Consider the following 15,747-nt stretch of genomic DNA (forward strand, 5'->3'; position numbering starts at 1 on the left):
CAAACACACTCACACACACACATTAGGTCTTGGGGGGTGGTTACACTGAGTGGCATCTGGTGGGCGGGGCTCTTTGGGTATGTAGGCTGCCCAGAGTGCCGCGCTCCCAGTTCTACAAGTTTGGCTGCCCCTCAATTTTAATTGCTCACTATTAGAAAATATTGAAGAGCCAGAAGGGTGAGGGGAGGGGTCTTCTTCGCACACCCCTGCTTCCTGGTGTCTGCTCGGGGCAGGAGGGGCCAGGAGGATTAATTAATTGTTCTGCTGGTTCGGGGTCTGTGGTGGCTGGGGGGTTGCTGGCCTCCTGGTGTGCCCGCTGCACTACACCCCAGCAGAGTCGAGGGAGGTAGGATGTGTGGATGTGTGGATGTATGGGACGTGAAAGTGTGTGTGGTAATGATTGGGCCTGGATCTGGGACTTGCTGTCGCCTGGCCTGCCTGTGTTTCTCCCGATGGGGCATCAGCATTGCCTCTCCCCACTGCTCGCGACTTCACCCACCTGTGGGCACGTCTTGACTCCCAGGGCACTTGGCCAGGGGCGCTGGGGCAGGCGCTGACCCACTTTGTGGCTGTCTGGGGCGCTTGGCCCTCCTGGGTATTGGGTGGGGCCTCTGCCGGGGGGTTTGGGGGCGCTCGGGCTCCTGGGGCCCAGGTCCAGTGCACGGCCCATGTCTGGGCGGCTGGGGCCTGGCGGGGTCGGTGGGCTGTTACCCCTGGTTCCCGGAGTGCCTCTGCCCTATGCTTATGGGGGCTCTTTCCGGGGGCTTCCTCTGCAGTCTTCTGGGTGGATGCGTGGTTGCCCCTGCGGTGGGCTGCCTGGGTTCTGTGCTCTGTGGGGGCTGCTGGTGGCCTGGGTCTTGTGGCCCTCTCTGCCTGCTTCTGATTGCTTGGGGGGGGGGGCTGTGGATTGTGGCCCTGTACGCTTATACACTCATAACTAAGCACGGTTATCATGTAGGTCCTGTGCCATGGGTGTTGCATGTTCTCACACACACACACACATTCATTAGTCCAGTAGCATGGTCACTAAGCAGTTGATGTATTATCATGTCGTCTCAGGTCATCTATATCCACAGCTGTGTTGTATGCGATTGCCGCTTCTTGTGCTTGTTTTTGTTTGTTTGTGTGTTTGTTTTTTCTCTGCTTGTCTGCTTTCAGGTGCTCCTGGTGGCGCTAAGGCTGGATTCCCCTCATAGGCCATGGATTGTTGTCTGTTTTGTTTTTTACAGGTGTAGCAGCTGGTTGTCTGGTTTTTGTTTCTATTTTTGTTCTGTTTCCTCTTCTTTCCTCTTCTTCTTTCCTTGTCCCCCGGTCCGGTTCAGTTCAGTTCATGTCATATATTGTAAACAGAAATAAATAAATGGGCATCAAGGGGAGCTTTACATTTATAAAACTTCCCTTGGCAAAACAAATCTGTTTGGCATCAAAGGTATTCAGACTACAATTCTTCTGACATAATGCTGAACAGGACAAGGGGAAAAAAAAGTAAAGAAGACAGTTCTGCCGAAAGCCAGGGATAGACCTGTTCTAAGTTCTATACTTTTTAAAAGGGGCGTGTTTATCAACTATGGAATTAGAAGATTTACAAAAATGGTCAAGTGCTAGATCTTCATCTGGCATTTTAACAGTGTCATATAACTGTTCAACAGATCAGTTAAAAAAAAGCCTGCTCATGGAGATGTTTCAGGATCTGGATACCAAGCGTGGACCTAATGTTTTCATTTTTGCAATTCTGATACAGGCTATTGAGCAGTGATAACTAACACCAAGTTCAGATACTGCGGATTTTCTACCTTTGATTTGTTAAGATTGAGCCAATCAGGGACAACCTTGAAGGATCTCTTTGGTTTTGTAGGATCAGTAATTACCTGAGAAAGGTTGATATTGGTACACACCTTTTTTAAATGATCAGAGGCAGAGTTCAACTTGTTTAAATTAAAATTGCCACACAGAGATTGGGTTTAGGCCACATGCACACAGAATGACATCAACAAATATAAGAAATATTAAACATTTACAAATAGATTTTTGAATACATGTAGAGGAATGATACTTTGAAATGTGCTCATTGCGGAGTTATGATCAGTTGAGTAATGAAGGTTGAACTATTCTAGGAAAGAGGTTCTATTCCCAGCATCATGATGGACACTCCTGATATAGATGGTTTCGCTAACGCATTGGAATTGTTTTACTATTTTCATATGCATGTGCAATGAAGAATTGCTTGCTGCTGATAAATGCAAAGAAGAACAGCTTACACATAGATGCTCACATATAGGCTGCTGAATGCAATGAAGACCTGCTTATCAAGTAAAGTTCAATGTCAATGTGTAATATTCAATTAGGATTTGCAAAACAGTGAAGTTAAACAATGAATGGGTCCATAGTCGGTATGAGAAGACTACAGGAATATTTACCTGGGTGTACGTTCAAACAGATATGAGAAAATTGCGATAAATGATTGTTTGTTTGTTTGTTAGTATGTATAGGAATGTTATGTGTATAAACTGTGTTGAGTTATAGTTACTCAGTAGTGTCTCAGTGAAACAACCGACGGGGGAAGCCTTGCGGTGACAACAAAAGCAGTGTTTTACTGATCAGTCAAGTTGCTCCAGTGTACTCCATACAAACTGGTTGGCTACTGAAGGGATAGAAAATGGGGAATACTTGTTTTAAAGCAAACAAGGAATTAGATGGGAAAAATACATGTTTTAACGGGACCCAGACAATATTAAATACTCAGACAGATGGGAGAAGAAGTGTAGTTTTGTAGGAAATCACAAAATTATTACATAGAATTAGTGAAATCAATTTAAGAATGCCTTTCTGAAGAGCTGTTTACCACAGATGAGCAGCTTTGCGACCAAGCACATTGTAGATCGCTTTACTGCCAAAATGATCTAATTTAATGGATTGGTTTAGACATGCATAACAGCATTTTAAGAACAAAGAGAGAAACAAAAAGGGACAACGCTTCATGGTGGAAGGTGATGTATAAATAACTGTGTATATGATGAAGGGGGTGGCAACACCCATTCCGAAATCCCGCCATTCCGACATCCCGCTATTCCGACATCCCACCATTCCGACATCCCACCATTCCGACAAACCACCATTCCGACATGCAAACGTCCCACCATTCCGACATCCCACCATTGCGACATCCCGCTATTCTGACGTTCAAATGTCCCACCATTCCGACAAGGCTTTCCGTATAAGGAAATGTGTGTTACTCAACAGGTGAGTCCCTTCTTTCTGTTCATGCAATTTATATGTTTAACACATGTTTATAGACAAGCGTTATTAAAAACACAAAGTCTCGGCAACTGGAGGAGGAGAAGCAGTCCGCGGTGGTTTTCAATCACACACTCCAATGCCACTTGTTTCAACTTCCGAAAATTTAATCCAGGAAAAAAAGTCTTACAAACATGGACCAAAACGGCTCCATAACACGCACAAGAATCCAAAAGAAACGAAAGTTAACTAAAAGAAAGCAAATAAACAGTATGAAGTGGTCAAAATTGGTTTTACGCATGCCTATGTGCGTCTGGCACATGCGTCTTCGGGCTCTCCCACGTTGGTTTGTGGATGAAAGCTATATGTTCAGCTGTAATGTCATGTAAAAACAATCTCTACATGACATTTAGTCCCAGGTGTGACCAGTTAGGTCCTTAAGATATCAACAGGCTGTATAAAGCTACAACCGTTGCGGCTGTGTGTTTGTGCCAAATGCGCAAAACCCAAAATTGGAGTGAGTACTCATAAATCACGTGAATAACATGAATAAACGTTTTTACTGCATTTTGTTGTGTTTTATACGTTCTATGCTGTCATTTCTATCTTCTCCTATTGGCAAGGCAAGGCAGAGTGCTCGCAACTGTGTCCTGTGCAGTAGCCGTGATATCTGTAATTGCAATTATTACTTTTGCATATGATGACAGCGTGCAAAAGACGCATGGGCTCTGTGGAGAGCTCCGCTCCAGCTGGCTGCTGTGACAGCTCACTGACACTGTATTTCTGCTTAATCAGTTTCAGTCTCGCCAGAGTTACATTAATATCTGTATTTTTACATTTGAAATTCAGGGGATTTTGATAATAGATTATTAAAGTTTGTTTGCGAGGCTGTGGCCTCTGCATGTGCAAAGCTTGTGCGCCAAACTTTAGGGCGTATTTGCGCCGGCATATCATTAGTGCAAAATGTTTTGGGTAAAAAATAGGCTATTAAAAGGAACTGTCGGAATGGCGGTATGTTAAAAAAAACAAAAAACATACCGCCATTCCGACCATAGGAGGAAAAAAGTGTCGGAATGGTGGGACGTTTGATAAAAAATTAAGTGTCGCCATTCCGACAATTGGAGACCCATGTCGGAATGGCGAGATGTCGGAATGGCAGCATGTAACCATGATGAAGGAGAGACCATTTGAGCAGCACAGCCATTTCGCAGCACAGGGACAGCAGTCCAAGTTACAGGATCTCCCACGTGGTATCACCTGTCACATTGTGTCAAGGCATCAAAAGAAGAAAAAATCACCAAACTCAAGGACAAAAAGACAAAGACTCCGGTGAATGAAGACAGAGGACTGACAAACCAGAAATACAAAAGGATTCTCGATATCAAGATCCAGAAGAAGAGGCTAACAATGCCACGAACACTTACGATGCTGGTAATGATGCCAGCAATGAACAGAGAAGAAGATTCAGTGTCATCAATCTGCATTACTTGCCTCTAATGAGGGGGTGAATATAGAATCCTCAACGATTACAACGTCTCTGGGAACTGTGACAACAACAAGGTTTAAACCATTTTGATATATATTGTAACCTATTGTCTAAGGAATAGTGCCGAAAATGAGGTAAATCTAATCCACCACTGTCCTTGGTCTTCTGTAGGGTTTTTAAACTAATACGTGGTGGTTTGTTTTTCCACAGAAATTTGGAGATGCATGAATCTAGTGACTTAAACCAAGTAGCAGATGGTTTTATGGGGATCATTGAGAACAAATAGTTAACTTTTGGTAGTATCATCATTTTAATGGATGTAACTCTCCCCATAAGTGATATAGGTAAGGACTTCCAACGAGAGATCGTCCTCTACTGTCTTTAATAATTGCACATAATTTAGCTTTGTTAGCTCTGACAGCCTGGAGGAAATGTTTATGCCTAAATATCTAATATTTCCTGACTGTAAAGTGATCGCAGGTATATTATGGACCCTACAGTTAATGGGCAGAACTGTGGTCTTAGACCAGTTGATAGAGTAGTCATAAAGTGCTGAGAATTTATTTATGAGTGTGATCGTGTGACTGAGAGACGTCTGTGAGTTCTGAAGGAAAAGTAATACATCATCAGCATAAAGACTTATTTTATGCTCAATATTTTGGGATTAATTACTCACAAACGGGTAAGAAAAGGTAGTATTGCCAGAGCATACATGATCAAAACAGGGAGCGGAGGTGGTTCAGCTGCAAGGTGTGAATGTCTGACTATAGTTTGTAAAAAGCGGGTAAGATAAGGTGCGAATGCCCGACAATATATGATCAAAAGAGGGAGCGGAGGTTTTCGGCTGCAAGAAGGTCTGAATGTCCACCCAAAATTCCTGAAAAATGGGTAAAAAAAGGGTGCGAATGCCAAACCATACATCATCAAAAGCAGGAGTGGATGTGTTCGGCTACAAGAAGATTTGAATGTCCAGCAATAATTGCTTTAAAACATGAAAGAAAATTTTCGAATATCAAACCGCACATGATCATAAGCGGGAGAGGAGTTGTTCAGCTGCAAGAAGGTGTGAATGTCCACCCATAATTACTGGAAAATGGGTAAGAAAAGGTGAAAATGCCCAACCATACATCATCAAAAGCAGGAGTGTATGTTTTCGGCTACAAGAAGGTTTTAATGTCCGACCATAGTTTGTAAAAAGCGGGTAAGAAAAGGTTCGAATGCCCGAACATAGACCATCAAAAGAGGGAGCGGAGGTGTTCCGCTGTAAGAAGGTGTAAATGTCCGACCATAGTTGGTAAAAAGCGGGTAAGAAAAGGTTAAAATACCCGACTGTACACAATCAATAGCGGGAGCGGAGTTGTTTGGCTACAAGAAGGTGTGAAAGTCCGACCACGGTTTTTAAAAAGCGGGTAAGAAAAGGTTCGAATGCCTGAATATATACCATCAAAAGTGGAAGTGGATGGGTTCGGCTGCAAGAAGGTGTGAACGTCCGACCAAAGTTTGTAAAAAGCAGTTAAGAAAAGGTTCGAATATCCAACCAAACATAATCAAAAGCGGGAGCAGAGCTGTTCGACTGCAAGTAGGTGTGAATGTGAGATCATAATTTGCAAAAAGCTGATGAGAAAGGGTGAGAATGCCCGGCTATACACCATCAAATGCGGGAGCGGAAGTGTTCGGCTGTGAGTAGGTGTGAATGTCCGACCATAATTGCTGAAAAATGTGTTAGAAGAGACTAGAATGCCGGACAATACATCATCAAATGCGGGAGCGGAGTTGTTCGGCTGTGAGTAGGTGTGAATCTCCGAGCATAGTTTGTAAAAAGGGGGTAAGAATAGTTTCGAATGCCCGAACATACACTATCAAAACAGGGAGCGGAGGTGGCTCAGCTGCAAGGTGTGAATGTCTGACTATAGTTTGTAAATAAGGTGCGAATGCCCAACAATGTATAATCAAAAGAGGGAGCGGAGGTTTTCGGCTACAAGAAGGTTTGAATGTCCGACCATAGTTTGTAAAAAGCGGGTAAGAAAAAGTTCAAATGCCTGACTATACACCATCAAAAGCGGGAGCAGAGGTGTTCCGCTGTAAGACGGTGTGAATGTCCGACCATATTTGGTAAAAAGCGGGTAAGAAAAGGTTAAAATACCCGACTGTACACAATCAATAGCGGGAGAGGAGGTGTTCAGCTGCAAGAAGGTGTGAATGTCCACCCATAATTCCTGAAAAATGGGTAAGAAAAGGTGCGAATGCCCAACCATACATTACCAAAAGCAGGTGTGAATGTCAGATCATAATTTGAAAAAAGCTGATGAGAAAGGGTGAGAATGCCCGACTATACACCATCAAATGCGGGAGCGGAGTTGTTCGGCTGTGAGTAAGTGTGAATCTCCGACCATAATTGCTGAAAAATGTGTTAGAAAAGGTAAGAATGCCGGTCCATACATCATCAAAAGCGGGAGAAGTGGTGTTCGGCTGCAAGTAGGTGTGAATGTCCAGTCATAATTACTAACAAACGGGTAAGAAAAGGTAGTATTGCCAGACCATACATGATCAAAACAGGGAGTGGAGGTGGTTCAGCTGCAAGAAGGTGTGAATGTCCGACTAAAGTTCAAATATATTAACAAAAGCGGGAGGAGAGGTCTTCGGATGAGAGTGGTTGAGAATTTCCAACCATAATCTATAAAATGCGGTGAAAAAAAAGGTGTGATAGAACACTAAAAGGTGGAGCGGAAGTGTTCGGCTGCAAGAAGGTTTGAATGTCCGACTATATTTGGTGAAAAGCAGGTGAAGCAAGGTCTGAATGCCCAACCTTACATCATCAAAAGCGAGATCAGAGGTGTTTGGCTGCATGAAGGCCATAGTTTGCCAAAAGCGGGTAAGCTGCGAATGACCGACTAAATATCAACAAAAGGTCTTCGGATGCAAGTGGGTGTGAATATCCCACCATACAAGTATGGTGGAGAGGAAGCTGTGAACAGCCGACCATAGTTGGCAAAAAGCGGGTGAGAAAAGGTGCGAATGTCCAACCATACATGATCAAAACAGGGAGCGGAGGTGTTTGGCTGTGACAAGGTGTGAATGTCCACCCAAAATTAATGAAAAGCGGGCAATAAGTAGGTTTGAATGCCCAACCATACATCATCAAAAGCAGGAGTGGATGTGTTCGGCTACAAGGTTTGAATGTCCGAGCATAGTTTGTAAAAAGCGGGTAAGAAAAGGTTCGAATGCCCAAACATACACCATCAAAAGAGGGAGCGGAGGTGTTCCGCTGTAAGAAGGTGTGAATGTCCGACCATAGTTGGTAAAAAACGGGTAAGAAAAGGTTAAAATACCCGACTGTACACAATCAATAGCGGGAGCGGATGTGTTTGGCTACAAGAATGTGTGACAGTCCGACCATGGTTTGTAAAAAAACGGGTAAGAAAAGGTGCGAATGCCCGACAATGTATGATCAAAAGAGGGAGCGGAGGTTTTCGGCTACAAGAAGGTTTGAATGTCCGACCATAGTTTGTAAAAAGCGGGTAAGAAAAGGTTCAAATGCCTGACTATACACCATCAAAAGCGGGAGCGGAGGTGTTCCGCTGTAAGACGGTGTGAATGTCCGACCATAGTTGGTAAAAAGCGGGTAAGAAAAGGTTAAAATACCTGACTGTACACAATCAATAGCGGGAGCGGAGTTGTTCGGCTACAAGAAGGTGTGAAAGTTCAACCATGGTTTGTAAAAAGCTGCTAAGTAAAGGTTCGAATGCCCGAATATATACCATCAAAAGCGGAAGCGGAGGTGTTCGGCTGCAAGAAGGTGTGAACGTCCGACCAAAGTTTGCAAAAAGCAGTTAAGAAAAGGTTCGAATGCCCGAATATATACCATCAAAAGCGGGAGCAGAGCTGTTCGACTGCAAGTAGGTGTGAATGTCCAGCCATAATTACTCACAAACGGGTAAGAAAAGGTAGTATTGCCAGACCATACATGATCAAAACAGGGAGCTGAGGTGGTTCAGCTGCAAGGTGTGAATGTCTGACTATAGTTTGTAAAAAGCGGGTAAGACAAGGTGCGAATGCCCGACAATGTATGATCAAAAGAGGGAGTGGAGGTCTTCGGCTGCAAGGTCTGAATGTCCAACCATAATTTCTAAAAACCGGGTAAGAAAAGGCTCGAAAGCCCGACTATACACAATCAAAAGCGGGAGCGGGAGGTTTTCAGCTGCAAATCCTTCACTCAAACCAAGTGAAAACTGCTTTGTCCTTCATATTTATCAATGTCTAGATCGACTTCAACAAAGAACAACATTGTACTTTGTAGTAAAGAAAGAGCAAATCAAAAGTTTTAGGAATCCAAGAATAAGCTTATTTTCATGAGTTCTGCACGATTATTGATTTTACTATAAATGAACGCCTTCACTCAAACTATGTTAAAACTGCTTTGTCCTTCATATTTATCAATGTCTAGATTGACTTCAACAAAGAACAAAACTGGATTTTGCAGTAGAAGAAAGAGCAACACTGAAGGATCAGTAATCCGAGAATAAGCTTGTTTTCATACGTTTTGCATGATTTGGGATTTTATGTATAAAATGAATTCCTTCACTCAAACCAAGTGAAAACTGCTTTGTTCTTCATATTTATCAATGTCTAGATTGACTTCAACAAAGAACAACATTGTATTTTGCAGTAGAAGAAAAATCAACACTGAAGGATCAGGAATCCGAGAATAAGCTTATTTTCATACGTTCTGCATGATTTGGGATTTTATGTATAAAATGAATTCCTTTACTCAAACTATGTTAAAACTGCTTTGTCCTTCATATTTATCAATGTCTAGATTGACTTCAACAAAGAACAACATTGTATTTTGCAGTAGAAGAAATAGCAACACTGAAGGATCAGGAATCCGAAAACAAGCTTATTTTCATACGTTCTGCTTGATTTGGGATTTTGCTATAAAATTAATTCCTTCACTCAAACAAAGTGGAAACTGCTTTGTTCTTCATATTTATCAATGTCTATATAAATTTCAACAAAGAACAAGGCTGTATTTTTCATTATAGGAAAGAGCAACACTGGAGGATCAGGAATCCGAGAAAAAGCTTACTTTCATGAGTCCTGCACGATTTCGGATTTTCCTATAAAATGAATTGCTTTGCTCAAACCAAGTTAAAATTGCTTTGTCCTTCATAGTTATCCATGTCTAAAACGTATCAAGCATAAAGTTCCTCATATTACCCTGAATGAGAAAGAAGCATCCCTTTGGTTGAGCAATACGTTCCTTATGCGGAGTTATGCATGATTTCGGATTTTGCTATAAAATTCATTCCTTCACACCTTTTTTTTTCACCACATTTTATAGATTATGGTTGGAAATTCTCAACCACTCTAATCCGAAGACCTCTCCTCCCGCTTTTGTTAATATATTTGAACTTTAGTTGGACATTCACCCCTTTTTGCAGCTAAACCACCTCCGCTCCCTGTTTTGATCAGGTATGGTCTGGCAATACTACATTTTCTTACCCGTTTGTGAGTAATTATGGCTGGATATTCACACCTACTTGCAGCTGAACACAATCTCTCTCGCTTTTAATTATGTTTGGATATTCGAACCTTTTCTTTACTGCTTTTTGCCAACTTTGGTCGGACGTTCACACCTTCTTGCAGCCGAACACCTCCGCTTCCGCTTTTGATGGTATATATTCGGGCATTCGAACCTTTTCTTACCAGCTTTTTACAAACGATGGTTGGACTTTCACACCTTCTTGTAGCCGAACAACTCCGCTCCCGCTATTGATTGTGTACAGTCGGGTATTTTAACCTTTTCTTACCCGCTTTTTACCAACTATGGTCGGACATTCACACCGTCTTACAGCGGAACATCTCCGCTCCCTCTTTTGATGGTGTATAGTCAGGCATTTGAACCTTTTCTTACCCGCTTTTTACAAACTATGGTCGGACATTCAAACCTTCTTGTAGCCGAAAACCTCTGCTCCCTCTTTTGATTATACATTGTCGGGCATTCGCACCTTATCTTACCCGGTTTGTACAAACTATAGTCAGATATTCACACCTTGGTGCTGAACCACCTCAGCTCCCTGTTTTGATCATGTATGGTCTGGCAATACTACCTTTTCTTACCCGTTTGTGAGTAATTATGGCTGGACATTCACACCTACTTGCAGTCGAACAACTCTGCTCCCGCTTTTGATTATGTTTGGTTGGATATTCGAACCTTTTCTTAACTGCTTTTTACAAACTTTGGTCGGACGTTCACACCTTCTTGCAGCCGAACACCTCCGCTTCCGCTTTTGATGGTATATATTCGGGCATTCGAACCTTTTCTTATCAGCTTTTTACAAACCATGGTTGGACTTTCACACCTTCTTGTAGCCGAACAACTCCGCTCCCCCTATTGATTGTGTACAGTCGGGTATTTTAACCTTTTCTTACCCGCTTTTTACCAACTATGGTCGGACATTCACACTGTCTTACAGCGGAACACCTCCGCTCCCGCTTTTGATGGTGTATAGTCAGGCATTTGAACCTTTTCTTACCCGCTTTTTACAAACTATGGTCGGACATTCAAACCTTCTTGTAGCCAAAAACCTCCGCTCCCTCTTTTGATCATACATTGTCGGGCATTCGCACCTTTTCTTACCCGTTTTTTACAAACCATGGTCGGACTTTCACACATTCTTGTAGCCAAACACATCCGCTCCCACTATTGATTGTGTACAGTCGGGTATTTTAACCTTTTCTTACCCACTTTTTACAAACTATGCTCGGACATTCAAACCTTCTTACAGCCGAACACATCCACTCCTTCTTTTGATGATGTATGCTTGGGCATTCAAACCTAATTTTTTGCCCGCTTTTCATTAATTTTGGGTGGACATTCACACCTTGTCACAGCCAAACACCTCCGCTCCCTGTTTTGATCATGTATGGTTGGACATTCGCACCTTTTCTCACCCGCTTTTTGCAAACTATGGTTGGCTGTTCACAGCTTCCTCTCCACCATACTTGTATGTTGGGATGTTCACACCCAGTTGCATCCGAAGACCTCCGCCCCCACTTTTGTTGATATTTAGTTGGTCATTCGCAGCTTACCCGCTTTTGGCAAACTATGGCCTTCTTGCAGCCAAACACCTCTGATCTCGCTTTTGATGATGTGAGGTTGGGCATTCAGACCTTGCTTCACCTGCTTTTCACCAAATATAGTCGGACATTCACACCTTTCTTGCAGCCGAACACTTCCGCTCCACCTTTTAGTGTTCTATAACACCTTTTTTTTCACCGAATTTTATAGATTATGGTTGGAAATTCTCAACCACTCTCATCCGAAGACCTCTCCTCCCGCTTTTGTTAATATATTTGAACTTTAGTCGGACATTCACACCTTCTTGCAGCTGAACCACCTCCGCTCCCTGTTTTGATCATGTATGGTCTGGCAATACTACCTTTTCTTACCCGTTTGTGAGTAATTATGGCTGGACATTCACACTTACTTGCAGCCGAACACTACCTCTCTCGCTTTTGATGATGTATGGACCGGCATTCTTACCTTTTCTAACACATTTTTCAGAAATTACAGTCGGAGATTCACACCTACTCACAGCCGAACAACTCCGCTCCCGCATTTGATGGTGTGCAGTCGGACATTCTCACCCTTTCTCATCAGCTTTTTGCAAATTATGATCTGACATCCACACCTACTTGCAGTCGAAAAGCTATGCTCCCGCTTTTGATTATGTTTGGTTGGATATTCAAACCTTTTCTTAACTGCTTTTTACAAACTTTGGTTGGACGTTCACACCTTCTTGTAGCCGAACACATCCACTCCTGCTTTTGATGATGTATGGTTGGGCATTCGCACCTTTTTTTTACCCATTTTTCAGGAATTATGGGTTGACATTCACACCTTCTTGCAGCTGAACACCTCTCCTTCTTATGATCATGTGCGGATGATATTCGAAAATTTTCTTTCATGTTTTAAAGCAATTATTGATGGACATTCAGACCTTCTTGCAGCTGAACCACTCTGCTCCCGCTTTTTGATTATGTTTGGTTGGATATTCGAAACTTTTCTTAACTGCTTTTTACAAACTTTGGTAGGACGTTCAAACTTTCAAGCAGCCGAACACCTCCGCTTCTGCTTTTGATGTTGTATATTCGGGCATACAAACCTTTTCTTACCCACTTTTTACAAACCATGGTCAGACTTTCACTCTTTGTTGCTGAACAACTCCGCTCATTCTTTTGATTGTGTACAGTCGGGTATTTTCACCTTTTCTTACCTGCTTTTTACAAACTTTGGTTGGACATTCAAACCTTCTTGTAGCCGAACACATCCACTCCTGCTTTTGATGATGTATGGTTGGGCATTCGCACCTTTTCTTACCCATTTTTCAGTAATTATTGGTGGACATTCAGACCTTCTTGCAGCTGAACACCTCTGCTCCCTCTTTTGATCATACATTGTCGGGCATTCGCACCTTGTCTTACCCGCTTTTTACAAACTTTAGTCAGACATTCACACCTTGCAGCTGAACCACCTCCGCTCCCTGTTTTGATCATGTATGGTCTGGCAATACTACCTTTTCTTACCCATTTGTGAGTAATTATGGCTGGACATTCACACCTACTTGCAGCCGAACACCACCTCTCCCGCTTTTGATGATGTATTGTCCGGCATTCTAGTCTCTTCTAACACATTTTTTAGGAATTATGGTCGGACATTCACACCTACTCACAGCCGAACACTTCCGCTCCCGCATTTGATGGTGTATAGCCGGGCATTCTCACCCTTTCTCATCAGCTTTTTGCAAATTATGATCTCACATTCACACCTACTTGCAGTCGAACAGCTCTGCTCCCGCTTTTGATTATGTTTGGTTGGATATTCGAACCTTTTCTTAACTGCTTTTTACAAACTTTGGTCGGACGTTCACACCTTCTTGCAGCCGAACACCTCCACTTCCACTTTTGATGGTATATATTCGGGCATTCGAACCTTTTCTTACCCGCTTTTTACAAACCGTGGTCGGACTTTCACACCTTCTTGTAGCCGAACAACTCCGCTCCCGCTATTGATTGTGTACAGTCGGGTATTTTAACCTTTTCTTACCCGCTTTTTACCAACTATGGTCGGACATTTACACCTTCTTACAGCGGAACACCTCCGCTCCCTCTTTTGATGGTCTATGTTTGGGCATTCGAACCTTTTCTTACCCGCTTTTTACAAACTATGGTCGGACATTCAAACCTTCTTCTAGCCGAACACATCCACTCCTGCTTTTGATGATGTATGGTTTGGCATTCGCACCCTTTTTTTACCCATTTTTCAGGAATTATGGGTGGACATTCAGACCTTCTTGCAGCCGAAAACCTCCGCTCCCTCTTTTGATCATGCATTGTCGGGCATTCGCACCTTGTCTTACCCGCTTTTTATAAACTTTAGTTGGACATTCACACCTTCTTGCAGCTGAACGACCTCCGCTCCCTGTTTTGATCATGTATGGTTGGACATTCGCACCTTTTCTCACCCGCTTTTTGCAAACTATGGTTGGCTGTTCACAGCTTCCTCTCCACCATACTTGTATGTTGGGATGTTCACACCCAGTTGCATCCGAAGACCTCCGCCCCCACTTTTGTTGATATTTAGTTGGTCATTCGCAGCTTACCCGCTTTTGGCAAACTATGGCCTTCTTGCAGCCAAACACCTCTGATCTCGCTTTTGATGATGTGAGGTTGGGCATTCAGACCTTGCTTCACCTGCTTTTCACCAAATATAGTCGGACATTCACACCTTTCTTGCAGCCGAACACTTCCGCTCCACCTTTTAGTGTTCTATAACACCTTTTTTTTCACCGAATTTTATAGATTATGGTTGGAAATTCTCAACCACTCTCATCCGAAGACCTCTCCTCCCGCTTTTGTTAATATATTTGAACTTTAGTCGGACATTCACACCTTCTTGCAGCTGAACCACCTCCGCTCCCTGTTTTGATCATGTATGGTCTGGCAATACTACCTTTTCTTACCCGTTTGTGAGTAATTATGGCTGGACATTCACACTTACTTGCAGCCGAACACTACCTCTCTCGCTTTTGATGATGTATGGACCGGCATTCTTACCTTTTCTAACACATTTTTCAGAAATTACAGTCGGAGATTCACACCTACTCACAGCCGAACAACTCCGCTCCCGCATTTGATGGTGTGCAGTCGGACATTCTCACCCTTTCTCATCAGCTTTTTGCAAATTATGATCTGACATCCACACCTACTTGCAGTCGAAAAGCTATGCTCCCGCTTTTGATTATGTTTGGTTGGATATTCAAACCTTTTCTTAACTGCTTTTTACAAACTTTGGTTGGACGTTCACACCTTCTTGTAGCCGAACACATCCACTCCTGCTTTTGATGATGTATGGTTGGGCATTCGCACCTTTTTTTTACCCATTTTTCAGGAATTATGGGTTGACATTCACACCTTCTTGCAGCTGAACACCTCTCCTTCTTATGATCATGTGCGGATGATATTCGAAAATTTTCTTTCATGTTTTAAAGCAATTATTGATGGACATTCAGACCTTCTTGCAGCTGAACCACTCTGCTCCCGCTTTTTGATTATGTTTGGTTGGATATTCGAAACTTTTCTTAACTGCTTTTTACAAACTTTGGTAGGACGTTCAAACTTTCAAGCAGCCGAACACCTCCGCTTCTGCTTTTGATGTTGTATATTCGGGCATACAAACCTTTTCTTACCCACTTTTTACAAACCATGGTCAGACTTTCACTCTTTGTTGCTGAACAACTCCGCTCATTCTTTTGATTGTGTACAGTCGGGTATTTTCACCTTTTCTTACCTGCTTTTTACAAACTTTGGTTGGACATTCAAACCTTCTTGTAGCCGAACACATCCACTCCTGCTTTTGATGATGTATGGTTGGGCATTAGCACCTTTTCTTACCCATTTTTCAGTAATTATTGGTGGACATTCAGACCTTCTTGCAGCTGAACACCTCTGCTCCCTCTTTTGAT

The sequence above is a fragment of the Leuresthes tenuis genome, unplaced genomic scaffold (genome assembly GCF_036924035.1).
Source record: "Leuresthes tenuis unplaced genomic scaffold, fLeuTen1.0.hap1 SCAF_8, whole genome shotgun sequence".
Lineage (NCBI taxonomy): Eukaryota > Metazoa > Chordata > Actinopteri > Atheriniformes > Atherinopsidae > Leuresthes > Leuresthes tenuis.